Source organism: Podarcis raffonei, chromosome 1 (assembly GCF_027172205.1).
Source record: "Podarcis raffonei isolate rPodRaf1 chromosome 1, rPodRaf1.pri, whole genome shotgun sequence".
Taxonomy (NCBI): Eukaryota; Metazoa; Chordata; class Lepidosauria; order Squamata; family Lacertidae; genus Podarcis; species Podarcis raffonei.
The window spans coordinates 120,446,262-120,454,758 of NC_070602.1; positions in this window are offsets into that span (position 1 = coordinate 120,446,262).

Sequence of the window (8,497 nt, forward strand, 5' to 3'; positions counted from 1 at the left end):
TCCTAAAAAAGGCTACTAATAACATATTTATACAATAACATTAAACCTAAAAACATAAAAATAACAATGAGTACACCACATTATTTCTCTATCTTCTACACATTTTCTAATACAGTGGTACCTCGGGTTACATATGCTTCAGGTTACATACGCTTCAGGTTACAGACTCCGCTAACCCAGAAATATTACCTTGGGTTAAGAACTTTGCTTCAGGATGAGAACAGAAATCGTGCTCCGGCGGCGCAGCGGCAGTGGGAGGCTCCATTAGCTAAAATGGTGCTTCAGGTTAAGAACAGTTTCAGGTTAAGAAAGGACCTCCGGAACGAATTAAGTACTTAACCCGAGGTACCACTGTACTAACAATGTGAATGTTTATTTAAATCCTGCACTGCAGAGCCCGTTTTGTTTTGTGTTACAAAGATGTCTGCAAACGACGGGGTGGCAATCTCTTGCATACAGCTGCAGTGCCCTGGAAACAGACAGGGGCATGCATTCATAGCAGTGACCCGAGAAGAAACGGCCTCTGAGAGGAGCACAGAGGGAAGAAACACCATAGTGGAATCTTCATCTGCAGCAGCACAACCAGACTCCTTCATCTGCCCCAGCTGCAACAAAATATGTCTCTCCTGAATCAGTTTCTGCTGCCACAGCAGGCACTACCTCTCCAACCGCTTGACTTCACCCCCAATGGCACACTCCTTCATTGTCTCCGAAGATAAACAGATGCCAACAAGTGTGACCACCGCACCCTGTTGTTTGTTTTCACTGCAACAGATCAATACAGCTACTTTTGGGGGATGAAAGGGGCGGGAGCCCTGCCCTCCTCCCCATTGATTCATCTTCATTTCACTTGCTGTTGCCCTCACCACAAATGGCTGCTTCTCTACCCCCCCCCCCGGCAGCAAGCCTACATTCACTTATCTGGGAATACGTATCATTGCGCCCAGTGGGACCTGCTTCTGAGTAAATAAGCGTAGGATTGTGCTGTTACTCTTGCAGGATAAACACTTGAAAAGCTAGAAGGCAGATCTCCAGGGACCGTTAGTGCAGAGGTTGTTTCTCCTCTTTAATTTGCCTACAATTAATATGTGACACATGGATGATGCAATTAATAAAGTGCTTTCAGCATTAGGTATGTTGTGTTTGTGACCGCAGGCAGGATCAGTCCGTGTTTATACATAGAACTGAGCGTCAAGAGGCCAAATTTTGCCCTTTGGGGAATACATGGAGCTGAACTGATTGAAACTGCAGGGTCCAGCCGCACACATGAATCTGGGCTGGTTTACAGTGGAGTTAAGGCTCTGAGAGCTCATATTTGCAGGTGTTTGGAACCGTTTTCAAGTGAATCGGATGATGTCGGAATTTAGGTGAAATTGTGACCTCGCACATTAGGGCACTGAGGGCTCATTTTATGTCCTACAATGGGACTCAGGCCTGGCCAGGATGCAGGTCTTCCTGTTATATCCTCTGGGCTTTACGAGGCATCTGACCCTCACCTGAGCCTTCTCCCGCTGAGGCATCACACACCTGCTTCCCAAGCTACCAAGCCCCACCTGGGATATTTCACCATTGAGGTCAACTTTACAAGGTTTCATATCCATTCCTCTCACCAAACCTTTTCTTCTTTTTCTTTTTTCTTCTTTTCTTCTTTTTTATAATTTATAGCCAGCTAAAATGTTATCTCACCCTGGGCCAGCAGGGGGATACTGTAGATAGTTATGCAAATAAGGGATCGAAAGTGACATTCAGTGATTGGATAGTTTTAGAAAATTGTTACAGTTACGTCGTACTGGAGCTCTATATAAGCAGGCTGACTCAACCCTTCAGTTCAGTTCTGTTCTGGCCTGTGAATAAACAAGAGCTGTTTGAAGAATCGCTGTGTCATCTGATATGTTCACCCACAACTTAACATAAAACACACCACCCATAAACTCCTAGAAATATAAGTGATTGAGGACAAGTAGTTCATCCACTTAGATCCCCACACCCCTGCCTGCAAGAATATTATATGCCCCACTTTTTTGCAGGTCTGCTATAATCCTGATTCCGGAGCAAAGCACACAAGCCGCCCCCCAACAGATCCATTGTTTTCAAAATTTTGTCCATACAAAACACCATCTTTGGCAACTGCACGTTTGTTGTGATTCAAATTTGCATTAAAACCACGTTTGGTCAGGGTTGTCGCACTCAGCAAACTGTTAATTCGGGCAAGTAAACTCCATCTCTCACTTCTCTTACAGTTTTTCTACTTGCACACACTTGAGCAAACCTGCTCCTTTTCCTTGCACAGATATTTTGTTGCCATTTGCAACTGTAACTGTCTCTGATGAGTTTTCACTTAACTCTGACATCATTCGATTCTCTCCAAAGTGGCTGCAAATGTTGGCACGAGTCCCACTGCAACGCTTAGCGGTTAAAACAACACGTTTCACAGCGCCCTACAAAATGATCCCCGCGGCGCCCTAATCCATGGCATCAAGATTTAAAACCCAACATCGTCCGATTCACACGAAAGTGGATCTAAACACTGGAACAAGCTCCCTCCAAGGTTTGTTGGGCAAAACGTTTGGTTGGTCAAACCATGATCCATGGGTCAGGGTGCTGAGGGCTCATTTTTTGGCGTGCCTGAAACACGATGTTTGCACCACCAAGTGTTACAGGGTGTTTGGCACCATTTGCAGGTGTTTGGCACCATTTTCGAGTGAATCGGATGACGTCGAGATTTTGGCGAAACCGTGATTCCGGAGGTTCTGAACTTAAACTCTGAAGTTAACAATCTGATATTTAGTTGATTAATTGTATAACTTTGAAATACAAGGTTTTATTTTTAAATAGCTTTTTCTATGCTGCTTAATCCCCCAAAAAACCTCTACGTGGTTCACATAAACCCCAAAGCAGTTTATACACTTCCAAACATCATTGCTAATTCATGTGAGGTAAGTTTAAATTAGGGACATGGGTGGCGCTGTGGGTTAAACCACAGAGCCTGGGACTTGCCGATCACAAGGTCAGCGGTTCGAATCCCCGCGATGGGGCGAGCTCCCGTTGCTCGGTCCCTGCTCCTGCTTACCTAGCAGTTCGAAAGCACACCAGTTTAAGTAGATAAATAGGTACCTCTCTGGTGGGAAGGTAAACGGCATTTCCGTGCCCTGCTCTGCTTCGCCAGAAGCGGCTTAGTCATGCTGGCCACATGACCCAGAAGCTGTACACCAGCTCCCTCGGCCAATAAAGCGAGATGAGCGCCACAACCCCAGTCGGCCACGACTAGACCTAATGGTCAGGGGTCCCTTTACCTTTACCTAAGTTTAAATTAAACAAACGCAGCCTAGCACATGCTGTCTTTAATGTTTTCGTGTCTTTTGAGAGTATGGGATATTATCTGTAATTATAATTTGCCAGGGCCAAGAGGAGCTTCACAAATAAATAGATTCGAGTAATGTTACCAAATGGACAGAGCCTGGCCAGCTCTTCTGCATTTAGCAGTAGTTCGATCTTAACAAATCAGCAGGTAAATCTTTTCACTCACTGCATGGAGATAAAATATCATCTGCAATATGTTTGCAAGCAACTGTGAAGGGCACAGCTATAGTGGTTGGCTGAAAAGCTGGAAATCCTAACTTCAAAATCAATTTTAAAACTGAGATGGGTCAGATATGGCCCTACAGATGTAACCTGCCTGTGGTACGTATGATTCTTAGCAGTTCCTTTCTTTTTCGACATTGTTCCACTTTCTCATCGTGTCCAAATCTGCCTTGAAAAGGTTTGTGGTTTGTGGCTTGTTCCTGCTCATTAGGATTAAAATAACTTGCCAGCTTGGTAAATATCACTTTCACAAACCCCCACAGGTTGTCCTACAAGCCATGGGCGTTTATCAGTGCCAGGATTATTTCCACCCATGTGGGTCACAGAGGGTAGCATATATGCACTTTAAACAGAGAATGCGTGAGTCAGTCATTGCTGTGCAATGTGCAGTGAAGATGCCCAAGCTTCTCTTCCATTAACTACCAGGTGAGGGCGATAAAGAGCTTTTTTGCCAGGTGTTCGAAAACTCAGAATAGTTACAATGGACAAGAAACAGTACAGTGGTACCTTGGTTCTCAAATTAATCCATTCCGGAAGTCCGTTCCAAAACCAAGGCGCTCTTTCCCATAGAAAGTAATGCAAAATGGATAAATCCATTCCAGACTTTTAAAAACAATCCCTAAAACAGCAATTTGACATGAATTTTACTATGTAACGAGACCACTGATCCGTAAAATGAAAGCAATAATCAATGGACTGTACTATAAAATAAATAAGACAGTATTGTAGATTATAAAAATTAAAAGTATTTTCCCCCCTTACCTGCACTGATGATAGTCATTGTTTGGATGGGAGTGTGTGTGGCTTTTATCCATTTCCACAGTCACACACACAATCAATCAATCAATCAATCAATCAATCAGTAGCTGAACTGAGCTCCACACAGTCACAAAAACAAATTAACTGAAAAAGCCTCAAAAACAAAAACGCAAAATAAATAGCAAAAACAAAAGCGCCAAACTTAATCTGTTCCGGAAGTCCGTTTGACTTCTGAAGTGTTTTAAAACCAAGGCACAGTTTCTGATTGGTACAGGTGCCCCGGAAACAATAGCCGACAGCTGCATCAGATGTTCTGCTTCCGAAAAACATTCAAAAACCAGAACACTTACTTCCGGGTTTTTGGAGTTTGGGAACCAAGGCGTTTGAGAACCAAGGTACCACTGTACTCCTCTCATACAAGCAACATGTGTTAAAAGCTTCCAAACAAAGGGTGGTTGGAAAACTTGTGGTTTTTTACACATTCAAAAAAAATTGCATTTATTTGAGGGCATGATCAATTAAAACCTGATTTCTATAGAAATCATGAAAATCTGCTTCGGGCATCACCAGTTCAGAACCTATAAGAAGAAACAATTGTTCATTTCTTGCGCACAAGAGTTTGTCTAAGATGTGGAAGTAACTAACCCAATATGGAACAGTGTTCCTAAGTCCATATTACATGGAAAAATAGAGAGTACTGCTATTGAAGCTCTCATGCTGATCTGGGAAATCTGAGGCAGATGTTGCCTCAGTCCCCATCCATCATCATCATCATCATCATTATTTGTACCTCACCCAGCTGACTGGGCTTCCAACATATATAAAAACATAACAAAGCATTACACATTTCCTATACAGCGCTGCCTTCAGATGTCTTCTTAAAGTTGTATAGTTATTTATTTCCTTGACATCTGATGGGAGGGCATTCCACAAGATGGGTGCCACTAACAAGAAGTCCCTCTGCCTGGTTCCCTGTAGCTTTACTTCTTGCAGGGAGGAAACCGCCAGAAGGCCCTCGGAGCTGGACCTCAGTGTCTGGGCTTAACGACGGGGGTGGAGATGCTCCTTCAGGTATACTGGGCCAAGGCTGTTTAGAGCTTTAAAGGTCAGCACCAACACTTCAAATTGTGCTCGGAAACGTACTGGGAGCCAATGTAGGTCTTTCAGGACCGGTGTTATATAGTCTCGGTGGCCACTCCCAGGCACCAGTCTAGCTGCTGAATTCTGGATTAGTTGTAGTTTCTGGGTCACCTACAAAGGTAGCCCCAGGTAGAGCACATTTCAGTAGTCCAAGCAGGAGATAACTAGAGAAAACTGGTAAGACAGTCCACAGGGAGGTAAGGTCTCAGGCAGCGTACCAGATGGAGCTGGTATACAGCTGCCCTGGACACAGAATTGACCTGCGCCTCCATGGACAGCTGTGAGTCCAAAATTAGTTGTAGCATGGCCAATTATCAGGGATGATGGAAGTTGTAGTCCCACAACTTCTGAGAGCCCTCAAATTCCTCATCCCTGCTGTAATGTTTTCCATTCCTGTTGGAGAAGAATCAACTCTTAAGGCTCTCCTGCAATTTTTAGAAGCCTGTTTATCAAGGAACTCTGTACAGACACAAGCCAGTTCCCTACAGCTATTATAAACTGCTTGATGGAGCTCCCTCCTTAGAATTCAGGCAAAGCCTTCTAATCGTTCTTGATAGGCCACCGTCCCCTAGAGCTACATTCTCCTCTTAATTGAGAGAAGCAAAGTGCAGCTCTCTGACAGTTACTGCAGATCGCATTGATAAAAAAGGTAAAGGTACCCCTGCCCGTACGGGCCAGTCTTGACAGACTCTGGGGTTGTGCGCCCATCTCACTTAAGAGGCCAGGGGCCAGCGCTGTCCGGAGACACTTCCGGGTCACGTGGCCAGCGTGACATCGCTGCTCTGGCGAGCCAGAGCTGCACACGGAAACGCCGTTTACCTTCCCGCTAGAAAGCGGTCCCTATTTATCTACTTGCACCCGGAGGTGCTTTCGAACTGCTAGGTTGGCAGGCGCTGGGACCGAGCAACGGGAGCGCACCCCGCCGCGGGGATTCGAACCGCCGACCTTTCGATCGGCAAGCCCTAGGCGCTGAGGCTTTTACCCACAGCGCCACCCGCGCCCAGATCGCATTGATAGCAAAGTGCAAACATTTAGGCAAGAAAAACGGGGAGGCAGGAAGTTCAGCGCCACTCGACAGAAGTGCCACCATGTCAGGAGTCACAAACTGTAAAAACAGAGCAAGCAAGCACGAAGGAAGCATTGAACTGGGCACAAAACATCTCCAACGTCCCTGAATTGCATGGGTGGAAATGAGGCTTTGAGATACAAAAATATCCCCCACATATTGAACTTTTGGCAATCTGTCCCACAGTACTTGTACGGGTGTCGGAAAATAACACTTCCCTCTTCGTGTCAGCAAATGCCGAGGGGGAAATCATGATAAAGTGTATTTGAGGAGGTGGACATAAAGACCAAATGATTAGGTCACTTCAGCCTAGTTAACAAACCAGAAGTCTCCTTCTGATTGTTGCAGTTGATTAGTTGTTCCTGACAAATTTATTTTATTTACTTCTCAATATTTTACTCCATTTTCTCAAAAGGCAGAGTGGTTTCAGGTATATTGAAAGTAAGGGACACATTTAAGGGGGGGGGACTTCACTATTATATCATCCCTATATTGACAGAGGTGGTGGAACTGTGGACGTCTAGATTTTGTTATGAGAATTTTAAGGTCTCAAATATAGAATAAATATTCATAAATGCACACATATCTAAATATATGAACCATGTGTCTGAAATGGTATGGGAGAGCAATCCTGAAGCCATTTTGACTCTCCCAATGATCACAAATATTCCTCTGCAGTAAGGGAGGCAAATGGGGAAAGCCTCCCCATTGTCCTTTTGCTTGCAAATCCTGTCTTAAGGGTGTAGTTGCGCATGAATAGGGTGAGCCTGTGACCTGGAGTCAGGAACTAAAGTATTAACCATCACAAAAGAATGGCCAGGCTGCCCAGGTAATGCAATCAGTGACCGTTATCAGGTATCCTGGCAGGCAGGCTTTCTGCTGTAGACCGCCTCCTTCTGCGATGTATGTATGATGTTTCAGGGAGGGGGGGTCTTGGGCTACAGGGTGGGCAATTTCAAAAGTCTATATAAGGGCTTGCGCACCATTGTTCAGGGTTCTCCTCCCTACTGCGTGTGGTGAGTGGGGATCCTGTTACAACAGTCCCTTTAATAAAGATCAGGCTTACTAGCTGCTTTGCTTCTCAATATACTCTGGTTGGCCTCTGTTTTCTCCTACCGATAGGGTACCCACTTAAGGACTCTATACAGGCTCTGCAATACCCCATAAGGGAAAGGGAGCAGTTTTTCTTTTTCTTTTCTTTTTTATAAGATTTTTATTAAAATTTCAAAAATTATATAAAGACAAAACAAAACAAAAATACAAAAATACAAACAGACAAGAATAAAAAACAAGTATACTTTCAATCCCTTATTTTCTTGTAACTTACTTCCCCGACTTCCTCATACCTCCCCTTTCTGTATTCCAGTTTCTAATTTATTGATTCAGCAAATCCTTTCCCTTAATTTCATTTAATTTTTGACCTTTCTTTTCTTTTTACTTATCCATTACAGCTGGAAACCACATAAATTCTAAACCAGCGTCATACTAACATTCATTAATTTTGCAATGTTTCTTAAGATAGTCCTTAAATTTCTTCCAATCTTCCTCCGCTGTCTCTCTCCCCTGGTCGGGAGCAGTTTTTCTTATAACAACTTCATTGTAATTCCCATTAGTGCCCAGCCAGCTTGGCTGATAGTGAAGGGCGATAAAGAACCATAGTTTATCAACCTCTGAAGTGCCTGCAGGTCCCTCATCTCTGTGGAAAACTTTAACCTGTAGAATAACAATCCAACTAGGTTATGAAGGTTAAGACAAAGCCAGGAAGCTATTGTCAATAAATAATAACCATTTTGGAAGAAAGAGGCTCTTATAAGTTGAAATATAAGTATTCAGTAAAAGTGAGAGAGAGAAAGAGGGAGATGGAAAGAAGACAAAGTCCCTACCAGAGAAGAATGGCAGATCAAGTTGATGGACTATGACGAGATGGCAAAAATGACTGGAAAAATCAGA